Genomic DNA, 17,370 nt, shown 5'->3' with positions numbered 1-17,370 from the left:
TCTCTAGCTATGTAGCACTGCTCCCATCTTACTGAACTGACAGCTGAAGTGAAAGGCACACTCAGGCTCCACACAGCTGCTACATTATTCTGCATCTCTGGAGGAGTCTCAAGGGTCAAAACCCAAGAATATCTCTGCTGTCAAAGGAAAAAATGGTCAGAACTTGCAGCTTTCTGAAAGTTCCTAATGCCCTTTTGCACTTTGACCCATAAAATGAGGGTTATGGGCAAGCTGTAAAGGGATACAGCCTTAGATATATTCTGCTGCAGATTTTACATTATTGCTGCCCTTATGCAGCTAATAAGCAATGTTGTGGGAATTAGGACACTGTTGCGGCCAGAATCTTGCTAAGTGGCTTCCAAAAGATGCTACTATCAGTTTAAATGAATAGCTCCTGCCTACCCATTGTAGTTTAATTAGTGCATGCTGCCTTCAGAGCTGGCCTAGCGCTGACTGTACGGGAAGAAATTTCACCTGCAAATACTAAACACGCAGTTGGTGCACCTGCTAATACCAAGTTGCAGGTTAAAATGCTTTCTTATCCAGGGCTCTGAACATGGGTTGGAACAGGCAAGAACTGATGTAGAAGTTATTGGAAGTTCCTAGAAGAATGAGGGGACAGCCTGTGTGATGTGGTGTTGGGGGTTCTAGGAGAGGATGTCATTAGAGTGACAGGAAGGTCTTTAAACTTACTAAAACATGTGGGAAAGAAAATTCCTTTCAGATTGAAGGGAAATAGTTAAGAGTTAATAGTTAAGAGAAGGATTCAGAACTTCAATAGTTAATGTTTTGTAGAATCAGGACACCAATTTCAAATGAATTTGCCTGGTTTAACACTCTAAATAAATACATTTAGATACATAGAGATATTAGAGGTGTATTGCTCTGTATATATATACATAGAGATCATAAAAGTTAAAATTTCAAAGTTGCTCCTTCAGGCAGCCTGTGACTTTTTCAGTTTGTTTTTTTTTTAAAGAAAAACACTTCAAACCCTAAGCCCAACCTAGATTAGAAAAGCCTTTTCAGGATCCTGCATTGTGTTCCTCTTGATGATGGTGGTACCTGTTAACCCCTGGAAGTATCTGAACAACACATGCCAATATTCACTATCACAGATTGTGGTTATAGTCCACATAATAGAATTGTGTCTTTCTCAAAGGCTCTTGATTCTTAGCACAAAGATTCGTGACCTCTGAAAATACCGTGAAAAGAAAAAGTTGTGAGGTGTAAGTCACGTAAGGTGCAACCAGTCCTGCAGTGCCAGCAAGAAAGAATGAGAGAATGGTGCAAAATTACAAGTTGAAGACTTACTTATAGTGGACTCCTGAAAGATATGCACACATTCTCCACTGTGTTGTGCATGAGTATATATACAAATACCTGAATACCAAGGCATTCAGAGTTCGTGTGGTATGATTGATCATAGCCATCACTCAAGTCCTAAAGGACAAGTAAAGTTTTCCTTTGACATTTGCTTCTGTACTCAGATCTGACAGAGAGTTCATTTTTATAGGCATTTTTCTTTTTCTGCACTTCATGAGTGGTTATAACCCAGAACAGAAAAAAGCAGAAGAAAAACTGAACTAGAATATGTCTAGAATCATGGAACAGTCTCATTCAGGAAGGTGCTATGTAGTTCTGAGGGAAACTATTTCAGAGGTGGTTATGTGGTTGAAGGTTTTTCAATGGTGAAAATTGCTGAGATTTTTGTCAATTTTTTTCTTGATAAATGAGAACAGAATAGCTCCAGAAGAATCTAATACCCTCAATATTTAAAATTGCTTCATAAAGCACAAAAGCCAAGCAATAAAGAGACTTGTACTGTAAAGTACAGTAGAGGATGGGTCATGAACAGAGGAGTAAAAACACAGAGATGATACAGGGCCATTTCCTTTGGCCAGAACAGTTTCTGTAGGGCAGGCAGGAGAGGGTTTTTGCCAAGGCCTGTAGTGACAGGACAAGGTGCAATGATTATAAAATGAAAGAGGGTAGATTTAGATTGGGCACAGGAAGAAATTCTTTATGATGAGGGTGGTGAGAGACTGGAATGGGTTGCCCTGAGAAGTTGTGGATGCCCCTTCAATGGAAGTGTTCAAGGTCAGGTTGGATGGGGCTTTGAGCAACCTGACGTAGTGAAAGATGTCCTTGTCTATGGCAGGGGGCTTGGACTGGATGACCTTCAAAGGTCGCTTCCAACCCGAACCATTCTGTGATTCTATGATTCTGTGAATACCAGTCCTTGATTTCATCAGGGCCACTGAAGGAATGGAGAGGGACACCTAGAGGAAAGGACGAGGTGCTGGGGCAGTATATTGAAAAGCTCCCTCGCAGCACCTCAATACTGAAGGATAGTAATAATCAAAATATTAAGCTATCAATCACAGCCATACAGCAGAACATCCTAGTAAGATTTTCCTCCCTCTTTAGCTGAACAAAACTGTGGAATTATTGAACCACTTAGATAAGAACTGAGCACTTAATTGATTATTTTTTTAAGTCAAAAGGAAGGGAGAATTAATGGCAGACTAAAGTTGATAGCACTTCTTGAAATTTATTCCAGTGTGACTTGGTTTTGAATAGAACCTAGAAACCAGTTTTGATTTTTTTTTCCTTTTTTCCAAGCGTCTTGTCATAATAAAGGCCAGGCTGAAAAAAACAGAAGAGATTATGCTGTGTCCACATTCATTGGGGCCTCACAAGTTGTTCTGGAACAGGGAGTTAGCAGCCCTCTCAATAGACAGGTAATTGCTCTATTGCATTTGCAGTCAGCTAAATAATACATAGCTACCTTATTGGCAGACACCTTAAGCCCCATTTGTCAGGAAACCGGTAAAATACCTTCAAAAGACAAGACTAAAATTCATGGACTTAGTAGAAATGTTGGTGTTGGCACATACAATTTTCCCCATGCCCTTCTCCCAGCTGAAGTGGTCCTGTGTTGCAGCTGGTAATTGCCTCTCTCTTTTCTCCCTGTCCCATAGGACAAACAAGCTTTTCATCTGTCTCCTTGCTAGATTTGCTCTGCTTCACAGATGCCAGCCATACTCTTCTCACAATCAGTTATCTAAATGATTAACATAATTAAGTTAAACTCAGTGCAATTGTTCCCAAATTGTATTTAGCCTGAGGATTGTTTTGGCTTGGAAGTGGAGCTGGTATTTCCAACCCCCTTTTTTTTTAGGTATAATTATATCAGTTGTTTTCCTTTGATTTCTTTTTTTCTTTACAGATGAGAACTCTAGATGACTGTAACTCATTTCATGGACCTGTAAAAACTCATCATCAGAGGTAGTGGCTTGCCTTAAAAGCACAAAGTCCTTTTCCTCTGAGCAGTGCATGGAGTTATTGATGAGATATTGTTAAGAGTTTATAATAACTGATCAGTAGTATAGCAACTCAGCCAACGCAAACAATTACTGCTGTGGTCTTTAGAGCTATCAAACATATTTTGTGGGTGAGGTTTTGTATTTCTTTATAGGCAGAGAACAGGGAGAACAGTTTTTTTAAATGTCTGTGGTTGAATAAAATTATAGCTTCTCCTAACTGAACTGGCTGCTTAGACAAAGAGCAAACAACATGAGTTTTAGAACATGAGTTTTAGAACAGTCACATCGGTAAATAATACCCCTTTTTGCCTCTCCTATTGACACAGATTAACATTAGCCTAGCTGTCCCTATTTTTCATAATTACTTGTCTTTCAAATGTGTTTCTGTTCCAGAAGTACCACAATGCTTCAGTAAGTCATAGTCCTGTTGTATTATTAGCTGAACAGAGCTGTACTGAGACAGTCCCTGACCTGACGCTCTGGTCATTTAGGTGGAAACTGCATCAAACTCTGGTGATTGTACTAGTGTAACATAAACTGACATGTAAGCAATTTGTGCAAAACTCCATGTAGAACATTATTTTTGTTAGTGTAGCCATTTCAATTAAAGGCAGATGGAGTAAACTGAAATAGCTTCATTTATATATGCTTAAGCTGTGTAGGTAGATGACTCTGCACTGATGGAACAAAGTATCTTAAATTGCAAAATTAATTAGAAGAACAGAGTGTTGCAATTAATCTTACCCTATAACATTGCTGAGAATGAGCAACTGCAAGGGAGAACATGGAAGAGGAGGGAAGAAGAGAGACTGGAGGAGAAATGTAGTGTCTATTTGAACTTGCTTTCTACTAGTTAGTCACTACTTCCAAATCCGATGGGTTTTTTTTGAGATGTGAATGATGCTGCTAATTATGCTGGCTGCCTGTTCAGTCAGGCTGGGCTTGTTTCCCCAAGTGCTGCTGTTTGGTGTTACTGTGTAGAACTTGCATTCAATTATTTGCAGTAATTTGGGGCACAACTCATCTTCTAGATGATTCTTCATGCCACAGGGGTTGAAGTGGTTCCTTTTGTTTAGCAAAACAAAACTGAATTCTAATGAGAAAATTAATGTATTGGAAAATTACTCCAAATGGAATAAAATCGCATTTTGCTAACTAATTAAATTTATTTTTCATCCTTTAACATAAAAAATATAATCATTTCCAGAGCTTGGTATTTCTTTGCTTTCAAGGCCTTCGGGGGATGTATTGGCACTCACTCTGTCTTCCTTGCTCTCCATTCAAAAGACTGTTTCAAATGCAGACCTATTTTCTCTGTCTCACTTCTCTTTCTATTGCCTGGTTTCTTTGTATTAAGAACTTTTGCTTTCCTTTGCAATCTATAGTACTTTTATGCTATAAATCTTTTTTTCCTTACACCATTAGAACATGTAATCTAAGTTAAATCAGTGAGCTGTTAAACATTTGATTTGAGTTTTCTCTGATTTTAAGTTCTTGTGTCAGCAGGAATCCTGAAGAGTTCAACATTTTTTACATTTACTATAGCTTACCATTAGTTTTGATTTCATCTTGCAGCTATTTACTTGGAGAAATAAGAACACTGGATAAGAGGCCCATCAAGGGAGTCAGAATTGCCTTTAAGATTTGAGTGCTTCTGTGTCACCTTCTGGTCTACAAATGAGTGGCTTTTGGCAATTTTCTTGCTGGGCCAGAAAGGCAGCAGGTAGAACTCAGAAATGTACCTAACTTACTACATTGTAGAGCAGTCACGAGAAAGGGTCTGAAAAAAAATCAGTGCTTCGATTCAGCCAACATACTGAAATTTGAATGTTCAATTATTGGCCTGAAAACTTATCTGGGAGTCCTGTAAACACAGGCTTTCTATAAAATGCTCCTTGTTGCAGCTCTCTTACAAGTATCATGATAAATAAAATCTTTCATTATACTTCATTTTCTGATGGCCTTCAAATTTAGTCAAAGTTGGAAGATCATTGACAGGTGGTGTTTTTTTAAAAATACTGAACAACTTTTTTAAAAACCAAAAAGATATATAGTTTAGTGGTGTTTGAACACAGGCTGCTGTCTGAGTACATGACCTAATCTCTTGCTGATTACTGATGTTACAGAGATGTCTGAGTTGAAGAGATCTTTGAATCTTGTATCTAGTCTTCCAGTCTTTTCTTGCTTTTTCCCATTTTATGGCCTAGCATCATGAAGCTAGAGAATGCGAACTACCATGAGTCAAATGCGATGGCAGTTCTGGGCCTCCAGGCTGGTCCCTCTGATTTTATGGGCTTCCTCACACGTGAGAATGGATAGGTTCCCAAAGTCTGGGACCTGTCAGGGCTGAAGGCTTTTGGTTCCCGTCACGAACAACATAATGGAAAGACTTGCTTCCAGGTGCCCTTCCAAGATCTCAGCATGGTCTGGCCTTGCACAGACTCGTGGCAGAGAGACCTCTCAGAAATTGCTGTTCAGCTGTTGGGTGTCAACCTCCTGGCTCTATGCAGGAAGGCCTAGAAGTCATGAGAGCCTCCAGGACAACCAGGATTACCAGTGAAAGCTTATCAATAAGGTAATTCCATGAAGCACTTCAATTTTGGTTAAAGATCATTTTTAATGAAACCCATTTTTCTAATTGGCTCTTGTGTTAGGTGCAATTTTAGCTTTTGATTTACTTAACAAGGAACAAGTCCAAGGCTTTAATCTACCTTTCAGACTAAATAGTATGTGATGGAAGGTTTAAATGAAAATACCATTGGATTTGGATGTACTGCAAGACCCTGACATTTTCCTCTTGCATCGTTTGTGTACACTGGCATTTAAAGATTTAGAATGCTGTTCCTTGAGGATATATTTTGTAATCTCAGCTCCATTCAGGAGTATCCAAAATTTAGATTATTCCAAAAGAATAAGGAGAATGAAAAGAGATGTGTAGTATCTTTGACTCTTGTCCTGGTTTTGGTTGGGATACAGTTAATTGTCTTCCTAGTAACTGGTATAGTGCTGTGGTTTGGGTTCAGTATGAGAAGAATGTTGATAACACACTGATGTGTTCAGTTGTTGCTAAGTAGTGTTTAGACTAAAGTCAAGGATTTTTCAGCTTCTCATGCCCAGCCAACAAGAAGGCTGGAGGGGCACAAGAAGTTGGCACAGGACACAGCCAGGCCAGCTGACCCAAACTGGCCAAAGGGGTATTCCATACCATGTGATGTCATGCCCAGTATATCAACTGGGGGGAGTGGGGGTGGGGAGAACCACCGCTTGGGAACTAACTGGGCATTGGTCAGTGGGTGGTGAGCAATTGCATTGTGCATCACTTGTTTTGTATATTCCAATCCTTTTATTATTATTATTATTGTCATTTTATTATTGTTATTATTATTAGGTTCTTCCTTTGTGTTCTATTAAACTGTTCTTATCTCAACCCATGAGTTTTACTTTTTTTTTCCAATTCTCTCCCCTGTCCCCCTGGGTGGGGGGGGAGTGAGTGAGCAGCTGCGTGGTGCTTAGTTGCTGGCTGGGGTTAAACCACGACAACTCTACTCACTTGACTTAACAGTTTTTAAGAAAAACTAATGATATAAAAGAAATCACTGTGGGTATATTCAGACATAATTCACCATGTTAAGTAGAAACTCTATTGTATTATATGTCAAAACAACACAGCATCTATAAAGTGCTAACTAAGAACGGATTTTCATATTAAGAGATATTCAATCCCAAATGGGGTTTTATAATTGACTTTGTAAAAAACCCATTGAGACTTTCTTTGGCTTTGGCTTTGAGTAGCACAAATTTATGACTATTTCTTGGAAATGTCGCTTTTTTTGTTACTTGCCATGATGGTTTAAGGGTTTCAACTCAAATGAAGCGTCGTGCTCTACAAAATGTCAGTGATTGGATTCTTCCAGAACTTTCTTGCTCATTCAATGCTTACAGACTATTTCTGCAATGTTTCTCTGCTTGCTTCTCTAATGTTGGCTGCTATATGTATTTGTAATATGGAATGGAAGTTGCTTAAATATTCATACAACATTGTCGATTTACCCTTTTCTCCTCTTTAGCCTCTATTGCCCCACCAGAGACCCTTCCCAGGGCGAGCTGGGGATGCTTCAATCCCTGCCTTCTTGCTTCAGCACGAGAACGGGCCAGAAAGGATTTACTCAGAGGAATGAGTACAAGGCCTTCCCTTACCTTCTTCTGAACTGTAATTCACCTGCATATCCCCAGCCCTTCATCAGGTTCAGCCAGAGCAGTTTTAGTGTGAAAAGCTACTACAAGCTTTAAGGTAGCTCTGCCATTAAAATTATTGCTACTGTTTCTATTTCCAATAAGATTATCAAAATGTCTTAATACTTATCTGACATTTATTCCATTCAATTCTTGGGGTAGTCAAGTTTAGAGAGCCTGATGGGGGGAAGAGAAGAAAAGGCTATGTAGAAATTTCACCCCTCTGTCATGAATACGACAGTGTAATAAATGCAGCTATGCATGACTTGCTGTTTTAATTAGTGGCCTGTTACAATACAAGTAATGAGCCTAGATGGAAAGAGTCCTAACCTAGCTATTATCGTGTACATTGGGCTGAACATTTCTCTGAAATCAGCTTAAGTTTTGGGCCCTTTTTAATTTTTAAAAATTAATAATTAATTGGAGCAGTGGTTAATTAAAGTACAGCAGTGGTGTTAAGTTAGCTGGCAAATCCTTTTTTCTAATACTCTAACGGGAAGCGTATGCTTTGGTCACATTCCCTGGTATTATGAGAGAACTTCCAAACTTTCTTCATTAGCTGTTGTTTTTATTATGTGCAGTTTTCTACAAGAAAACAAACCAGGAAAAGAAGACGTTAGCAGATGCAAATTGCCTCTCTTCCTTTCCATAGCTGTAGGTACCACAGACTCAGAGGTGTCTGAAACTTCAAGCGAACTCTTCTTAACAGGATGAAGCACCACCTTTATTGCCATTTAGAGCTTTTTCTAAAACCAGTGGGAATCTGTTAAAGGGCACCCTCTGATGAACAGTACCGTATCAGGGGTGATTGCCAACTTATTGGCACCAGCCTGACCACAGCTTCACTGCTAGCATGTGTGAGCAGTAATTTGTGTTCAGAAAGTAAAGGCAGGGAAGCTGTCATGCAAATAGTGGGGTTTAGTTTTGTTGTTCAGTAGAATCACAGGCGTTGTTTCATTGATGTCTAATAGCCAGTTCTTCTTTTGAGAATAGGGTGACCAAGGGAAGGTTATTTAGTATTTTTAAATTTATTTTATCTGTGCTACCTTATTCAAAGTCCCAGTAAAAATTTAGACTATGTTCTTCTTAAGCATCCAGATTGTGCTAGACCCTGGATAAGGAATCCCAACAGGCTTTGAATCCTTGTCACTAATTTTTAGTGAACTTTGTGCAGGTGCATTTTTACATCTGACCTGAGACATCAGAGTTAGGTTCTACCTGTGTCTTTTGAACAGAATTCAGAGAAAAATTGGAGGGGGGGACGGGAAGAGCAGAGAGGGTACAGAGCAGAAAATATGGAGCAGAAATGTCTCAAAGAAGTGGTAGATGGATTTCAGTAGCAGCAGTTGTGACTGTGGGACATCTTCAGGGAAGATGGTAGCTGTATGTAGATATCAATGCCAAAGAAATCTTATACTGAAAGAGTAAGTCATGAAAGTAATCAAGTCACTCATAATACATGAGCACTAAATAGCAGTATCTGTGTGGTAGTCCTGTTCTCTTTTATGGCTTTGGCATTTGCTTCTAGTACTTTGCCATTCTCCAAGAACTGCTGGATAGCTTTCCATTCACACTGGCTTGCTCAACATTTGAGAGTCCTTGCAGCTTGTTGGGAAAAAACAGAGATTAAATACAAAGTGTAAGACTTTACTCCTTCTTTAACTCCAGTTGAAACTAGCTGGATATCATTTAAGTAAAAGTATCTAGATTTGGACCAGCTATAGTCTTTGGCACTCTCTCTGAGCAGCGTCTTGAACATTTAAAGAATAGTCATACACACTTAAATACTGGGAAGTAAGGATAGAAGTGACATGCCCAGGCAGATGTTGTAAGTCAGTGGGTAGAACTGCTGCCCCGGCTTTCCCTTCTGTCTTAGAACACCACCCATAGTTTTCAGGAAAAGAAGAAAAGCCACCAGAGAAAAGCTGAACAGGGCTGTCAGTCCTGGTAAAAGTCTGTGGAGGGAGTAGAGAAAGGAGAAAGGACCATCTCTTACTTAAGCTCCAGGGTTGATAATGTGAAATAATATTTATAGGATGAGATCTCTAGGTTGCTTTAGTTATAGTGACATGGGACAGGTATCAATAAGAGAAAATTTCCATAACATAATTAAGAGATAACACTTTGCTGCTCTCTTTTTTTTTTTCTTCTTTCACTTGAAAGTTCTCCATTGATTTTAATTAAGCTTGTCTTGGACTCATGACCATAATCAATGTGATTTTTTTTCCCAATTTAACAGCTAGCTTTGCTCATCAAGGAACTTTTCCCAGGTGTAACATGCTCTAATTATGAAGCTTCATTCTGTGCTATTCAACTACTACTTCCCAGATTGTCTTAAAAATGCCTTCAGAATATAGAGCTAGAGCTAGAGTATAATTTTTCCAAATTAGTAAGTGCGTGTTCTCAATTTTATGTGAATGCTTTATTTTCCACAAAAAGCAGATACTTTAAATACTAGGTGCCTATTGGAAAACACCTGAAAATACCTTTTTTTCCTATGCCGTCTTATTAAGAGAAGGGGAAAAAGGGGCACTTGCTAAACTCTTACTTGTAAATTTGAATAATCATTGCAATTTTTGTCATAGCAATTTGAGCAATCTACTTAGAGTTTCTGGAATCAGCATAAGTGCTTTTAATCTACCATAGTGTAAAGAATAATCCTGCCAAAGGAACCATTCTGGATTGTTAGTTAAACCAAATTATGTATGCTTGAATTCTGAGGAAAAAATGTTTCCTTTGTAAGGAATTTTTGAGTTCCCTTTGTAAGGATTTTTGAGTTTCCTGTGAATGTTTTTGCTATAACTCGCATCCTGATCCCTATTTCTGTAGTGTCTCATCATTCCTATAGCAGGAAGTAACACCTACTGCCACTGACTTTCAATAGTTTTCTTCACTTTGTTGCTTGGGGAATTTCAGGCAGTGACCCATAGTATCGGCTCATGTCCTTCATGTCTGATTAAATTTAGCTAAGAGACAAAGGATCCACTAGATGTGCAGATAGTCAACAACTTTGTAATGGAGGGCAGCATGCTAATAAAGCCCTTATGCCAGTAGTACTCAGTTCTTTTGAATATGTGGCTATTAATTTCCTCATGGAAATACTCAAGAGCACTTATCTGCATAATCAGTGCCTCACAAATATTAACTAATTTCTTCTCACGAAACTTTAGTAGGAGTTATTTCTCAAGTAACTCAATTTTCTAATTTTTTTTTTTCCCAGGGTAGATATTTCTTTCCATTGGAAATTTCTTGTTGTTTAAAAAAAATAGATCCTGGGAGTCTCTTATCTGAGTACCAAACATGGAAAGTGGAAGAATAAATGGTTACCTTGAAAAATTTAGATCAAGTTACTTCCAAGAATATCCTTTAATTCAGGTACTTTTAAACTTCTGAATATTTGCTGTAACATTCTTTCATAAGACATAGTGATTTGAAGCTCTTTATGTTCTCAGACTGAGTATTTGAATAATTTTTAATATGTATAGTTTAATAGCACTGTGAAATAAGGAAGTACAGTTACTCCCATTTCACAGACTGTGAAGTATCAGACTCTCAGCTAATGGATTTATATTGCTCTGGGATCTGAGCTTCCAGCTCTGCTTGGTACTCCACTGAGCCATATCCTAAATTTCATCCAGTCTAACTTTAAGCGCCTAGCTGAAGTGCTTCAGCAAGAAAAGCCTAATCTTACTCTTCAGTCAATGGATAATTAGAGACCTCTGTATAGCACAATTTATTACATTTAAGGTGTGAGGTGCCTAAATGAAAATGAAAGGTAATGTTATGTACTTACTTATTGCCATTGATTGCAGAGGGAGACTTACCGTCTTCCCTTAAATTTAGCTAAGCTTAGTACCTGAATTGCCTCAGCAAGTAATCCAAAACCGGCAAGGAAGATTGTGAGGAGCAGAGACTGACAGCCAGCCATGGGCTAGAGCTATTGGTATGAGACCTTTGCCCTTGTCTTCTAATGCAGCTTTTGTATAGTGTAAATATAAGGAGTCTCTATGCCAGCATTGCAAAACAGATCTGTCTAAATAAACAAGGAAGAAAATAAATCCCTGTGACCCTGACGTACTTCTACAGGCCCCAGAGGCTCTTTGATTAAGTAAAACTGTCACCTACCAGTGTTATCTTTTCACTTTCATTTTACTCATTAATCTTTTGTACTGCTAACAATAAGACATATTTAATGGGTACGTTAAGTCACTTGTAGCCCTTTATCTGTAGATTGCTGGCTCGCCTCCAGCTGCTGTAAAAGTGATTAAAACATGTTATCATCCCATGGCTGCTCAGTAGCCGAGACAGTCCAAGTCTTCCACTGGTGTATGAACGCCCACGTCAGCTAGGCTCAAAGGAGTCTTCATCCAGTTTCTACCAAATTCAGAGCCTGGCTATGACATGTGGAAATAAGTCAGTGATGCCGCATGCATCAAAACTCCGATCCCCATTTCTGTCCTCTGTCCACTCTGTGCCTGAGAGGAGCTCTTTGTTCTTCAAGGCTACCAGTCAAGGAACTTCTATGGACTGAATGATACCTAATAAACATTTTTTGCAAATCAGGAAAAACTTAACTTTTACCTTTTAATTATTAGGGATCATATCTCAGTTAAAGGTCACTCTGGTCCCACAGCTCTGGAGGTTTTGTTTGCCGTCTAGGATCCTATGGACTGCCTCCTGGAGCTGCCACCGGGACGTGTTCAGGGTTCAGTCCCTTCCCTGGGAGCTGCTACTGTGAGATCAGAGATTTGAGGCTTCCAAGGCAAAGCTGGGTATTCATGTGTCGGATGGATCTTGGCTCCTGGCTCTTAGCAAAATTCCGGTTGAATCAAAGCTTCACAATAGGGAGGCTGGAGGCATAAAGAAGCTCTACTTAAATTGACGTTTTTAGCATTTCCAGATTGCCTACCATGAATTCAAGAGCATGGAAACACAGGGAGCTTTCAGAGAGGCTTGGCGACTTTAACAAAGAGGAAGGGCTTGATCAACTAGATGAGTTAAAATTTCTGGATTTGTAGTTTTCATGATGAGAACCTGAGGATCTGGATCCTTATGCTGGTAGAGGAAAAATTGAAATTTCCCCTTTGAGCTTAACAAGAATGAATTATTCCTTGAAATGTCAGAATTCCCTGTGAAAAGGGAATTTTAACTTTTGAGCAGCTTTACTGTAACGGCCTATTCATCAGCTTCTGAACTAGTTGTTAAATGGCCAAGGAATGGCCTTTTTTATCTTCAAAAATTCAGTTCACTTAATTTTACTCTACCTTGGCTCTTATAAGTGCAGTAGTAGTTTAGTTTCTAGTTTTTTAATTTCTCTCTGACTTTCAGCTAAGGGAGGATGTGTAGAGGAATCATAGTAGTTCAGGTGGAAGAAAAATGTGTCAGCTGTCTGAATACAGGAAGTATTAATTAAGAATATGCATTATAAATACACTTTTTTCTAGAAGGCCACAAAATTGGTTGGCTGAAGCAAATAATTTTTTTCTTTGCAGTGGGAGTTATGAAGCGATGTAGATTTTGGTGCTCAAAGTACTGTAGGATTAATTATAGTCCTAAAACCATCAGACTTTTAGGAAACAGAACCTGATCCTTGAAAAGAATGAATGGCTCCTGAAAAGAGAGAGTGCAATTCGAGTATGCTGGTAAGAGGTTGAAAAAGAATGGCTTCATCTTCTCTTAAAGAAAGACTCAGTATCTCACAGGATTAGGGTCCTTATTCTTGTTAAGGATATGCATCTTGAAAAATGAATGTGAATTGAGATATGGCATGGTTGGGAGCAGGTAATATATTCCTAGGTCTGTTGAAAGGCATAAAGCTTGGTTTAAAAATAATTTAGATAAAGTTTTATTAATAAAGAAAAAGTTGAAATGTTTATAACATTTACAGAAACCTTTTGGTATATTAAGTTAAAAAAGTTATTTTGCTTACTGAACCTCTTGATTATGCAAAGAAAAGCACCAGTGTATTATATTCATTGAACCATTAAATGGGAGTCCAGCAAGTGATTAAAATTAATAGGTCAGCATGAAACTTGGGTGGATGCAGAGGAAAAAGCCCAGGGTGACTAGCTGTCAAAATGCTGCATCTGTTTTGCAAGGTGAATGGTGTAGCCAAATTTTTTTATAATAGTCTTCCTATTTGGTCTTTATTATAATTCATGTGCACTTGTCATCTTTAAAGGGTTAGATTAGAATTAAATGGGAAATGTATAACTATTCTTTGTAACAATATGCCATGGAATATATTGCTAGTTAACTTAAAAAAAAAATTGATTTCCTATTCAGTGGTGGTAGTTTCTTGAACTAATAGGTAAGGCATAATATGTAAGTTACGTTTGCATTAAAGACCTACACAGATGTTTGCTGTAGGTTTGATAGCTTGAAAGCTGTAGGAGAGATTGTAGAGCCAAAGGAAACATACAGAAGAAGAAAATGAAACAGCTATATGTGTGCTGCACTCGGTAGAAATGAACAAAATGAAATAGTGTGATCGCAGTTCCCAATGCTATCTGAATAGACCGATGCTTTGGCAAATGAGAAATACGTAATGTCAGGCAGGAAGATGTGGTGGGTTGCTGCTTACTTCATTTATAAATTTTTTTGAGAAGAATGGTGGAGCTCCTGGGTATGAAGATTTTTTAACCCATTTGCTGCTGAATAAATGACAGATATGTCTATTAGATGGCTCCACACTGTGCTACTGAATTGTAGTGGCCACCGCTTTTGGTGAAATGCTAATGGAACATCTGCAGCACAGCAGGGTGCAGGCTGGGCCTGCAGTGAAACAATTATACTTTGCTGCAGGTTCTAATCCTTATTAGTGAGTATTTTGGAGTCCTAGCTCATTTACCTTTCTCATTTATGACAGTAGACAGCTTTCCTATTTCTATTATACCTTGTTGTGGCTAAGCCTTACATATGTGATGTCAGTAACTCTGTATATCTCTTCTGCATTCCAGGGACTTCAATTAAACTTTTGGTATGAATAATACATCTATTTTGAGTTAAAATGAAAGAGCACTGGATAGACAATATTTTTATATCATGTTCTAAGTCAGCAATCTGAAACAGGCACTAAATTGTGAAAAGCCTGACATAGTTTAATCCTTTAGTAACAAAAAAAGGCACACAGCTCCATGTCTGAGTTTAACTGAATTCAAATGACAAGACTGGATTCTCATCACAGTTAAGCAGGTATGAGTCTGAAATAACTTTCCTGAGAGTGTTATTGTGGCTTTACGCTAGTGTAATGGAGAATTGAATATGGATTTTGAACTTAAATCCTTTCACCTCTCACTTAAATTTAAAAGTAATTTTCCTGAGCCTTTTGCTATGCCAGTTCTTAAGTCTGGAGAGCTCATGCCAAGTGCATGATCCATTTGAGTGACAGGAGGAATACTATCTGGAAACTAGGCAAGGATGCCAGGCAAGTTTACAGGTGTGGGTAGTACTAACTTAACTCATGTTGAAGCCTTCTGTGAACACACCTGCAGTACACCTTGTCTCCTTTTGAATCGCCACAATATTCCTTCCTAGTGCAGTGAACTGCCTTCATTTTAAATCATGTATATTGCCTTCCATAACAAACCACAGACTGTTGGTGTTAACAGGGTAGATGGTGATGCATTGATTATTGGTTTGACCTAATTAACTCCATGAAGTTAAACAACAGTCAGTGGTAGAAATAGCTCACAAGTCTGTCTTTATTAAAGAAAGTCATTGCATTCAGATCCTGTAAAATGGTATTTTGCTCCTGCTGTGCATTTTCCACTATAATTCTTAGGAATTCATTCAAATTCATCTTTGAACCTGAGATGCCACATTGCACTGCTGGTAGGAGGTGGATAAGCATCTCTTGAGGCACAAATCCTAAAGTCTTCTCTTTGCCCTAGAGGGATCTTGTAACTGCAGAAATGGTCTTCTAGCATACAAGAGGAAAGGCTGTGTGATTCTTTGAGGTGCAGAGGTGTACCTGGTCTAAACTTTGCATGGCATGGTGTGCCATCTTGATGTGGGTCCATTGCAAAACCGTGCAGCCATGCAGGAGAAGGAAGAATTTGTTTCAGGAAATTCACCCCTTTCATTGGTTGGAGTATTTAACTTCTGAGGAAACAGGAAGATCTCGGTGTGGCTGTTGAGCTGCCTTAGCTCAGGTAATCTTGACAGGATGATTTTGTAGGCAAAGCAATAAACCTACTTTTGTTAAAGCACTTGGCATGGACATTGGTAATGAAGAATGTGGCCCTTCATCAATATTTAATCTTCATTATCCAGCTGCTTCATGCATGCATATATATATGTATGTATGTTTATATACATACAATCCTTATGCTAAGGATGCTTATGTTAATGTTCCATAATAAATGTTAAGGAACTCAGAAAAGGCTTACCCACAGCTTGCCTACAACCTGTCTGAATGATTGTGCTGTTTATTTTCAGACATGTTTTCACTTATCTCCCATTTCTGCTTTCTTCCCCACCTTTGTAAATCCTGTCTTTATAAATCATCTAGGAAGGTACAATACTGTCACTTTTATCAATTTAGCTCAGCTGAGATCCAATGTACTATACATTGGCACAAAAATCTATCAGGGCTGGTCCTTTCAGGTATGCGTTAGCCCCAGAGCAGATTTAATGAAGTAAGGGTTCATTAGGAAGAGGTAAGGTAATTAGGAGGAGAATTATCTGTGACTTGCAAAGGAAGTTTCTAGGCTTTCTCTTTTTTTTTTTTACAGATTCAGAATTGCTGAAGAAATAAAATAATTTTCTGACTGGGAACATTCTGCTTATTCAAAAAATAATAAACGTGGATTATATTGCTATACAAGCTGTGCTTTATTAAGGGTAAAAATAATACTGTGTAATTGTGTAGTTCATTTTGAATAGAAACCACAAAATTATTTGCAAAAGTGACTGTGTTTTGCAAAATGGAAAATTAAGGACAGAGATGTTAAAGACCTGCATTTTAGAAGCGTGGAGGATTTAGAGATCCACTTGAAGTCTTGGTGAGCTCTAAGTGCTCAGCACCTCTGAAAATCAAACTTGTCCAAGTACTCAGCCAACCCAAGAACAGAATTAGATCTCTTCACCCTCTTGTCTATGTTCAATCCTTTAGATCATGTGTATGTTCCAATATATATTTAATTACTAAATAATTACAAATCCATATGGTAATTAGTTTTAGTTCTCTTTGATGTGGATTGTGAAGAATTATGGGTAGGTGCCAAGTGTCTTGGGAGGTCATAAACAGTCTCGTGGGACTGTCGCCATGGCAACACTGATGGATGCAGAATTTCCAAGCAATGGGTTTACAAAGGAGAGGGAAAAAGACTCTTAAGCATTGTGCAGGCTGTCAGTATCTGCTCAAACACAGGGAATACAGATGGAATGCTTCCTAATAAAGTTATTATTGTATTGTCTCAGCATAATAATGATGCACTAAAAACTGTTGATTAGCAGCTGAAAGCTAGAAGTAAAGTCAAAGCAGTGGGTATGTAAGTCTGCCATATCCTAATTTTCTTTGTAGTTGCTATTCTGTCTGTCCTGTGACTGCTGCAGTGTGGCTGTGCAGATAAAGAAGCTAATGTTGGAAAAGTGTTAAGGTTTTGCTTTCATTTGTATTTTGATTACTGAGCAAGTGGCCAAGTCTTCAAGTGGCCACTTAATTCCTGCTGTGAAGACTAACCATGTTTAGAGATGGGCAGGAACTTTTTGACAGAGTCTTGGTCTTCAAAGGCACCAGTTTACTGAAGGCCAAATATTTACATGCTTTTATAAACTATCAGCGAAACGCAAGCATGAGAACCTT

The 17,370-nt window shown here is 38.4% G+C and overlaps 1 protein-coding gene across 3 annotated transcripts in view; it reads left to right on the top strand.

The window, feature by feature from the left end:
* NKAIN3 (sodium/potassium transporting ATPase interacting 3) overlaps positions 1-17,370 on the top strand; it is a 385,239-nt gene that overhangs the window by 71,642 nt on the left and 296,227 nt on the right. The gene's annotated exons all lie outside the window — the stretch shown is intronic.

Source organism: Aquila chrysaetos, chromosome 4 (assembly GCF_900496995.4).
Source record: "Aquila chrysaetos chrysaetos chromosome 4, bAquChr1.4, whole genome shotgun sequence".
NCBI classification, from domain to species: Eukaryota; Metazoa; Chordata; class Aves; order Accipitriformes; family Accipitridae; genus Aquila; species Aquila chrysaetos.
Note: the sequence above shows the minus strand (reverse complement) of the source record. Positions and strands in the feature narration are given on the sequence as shown.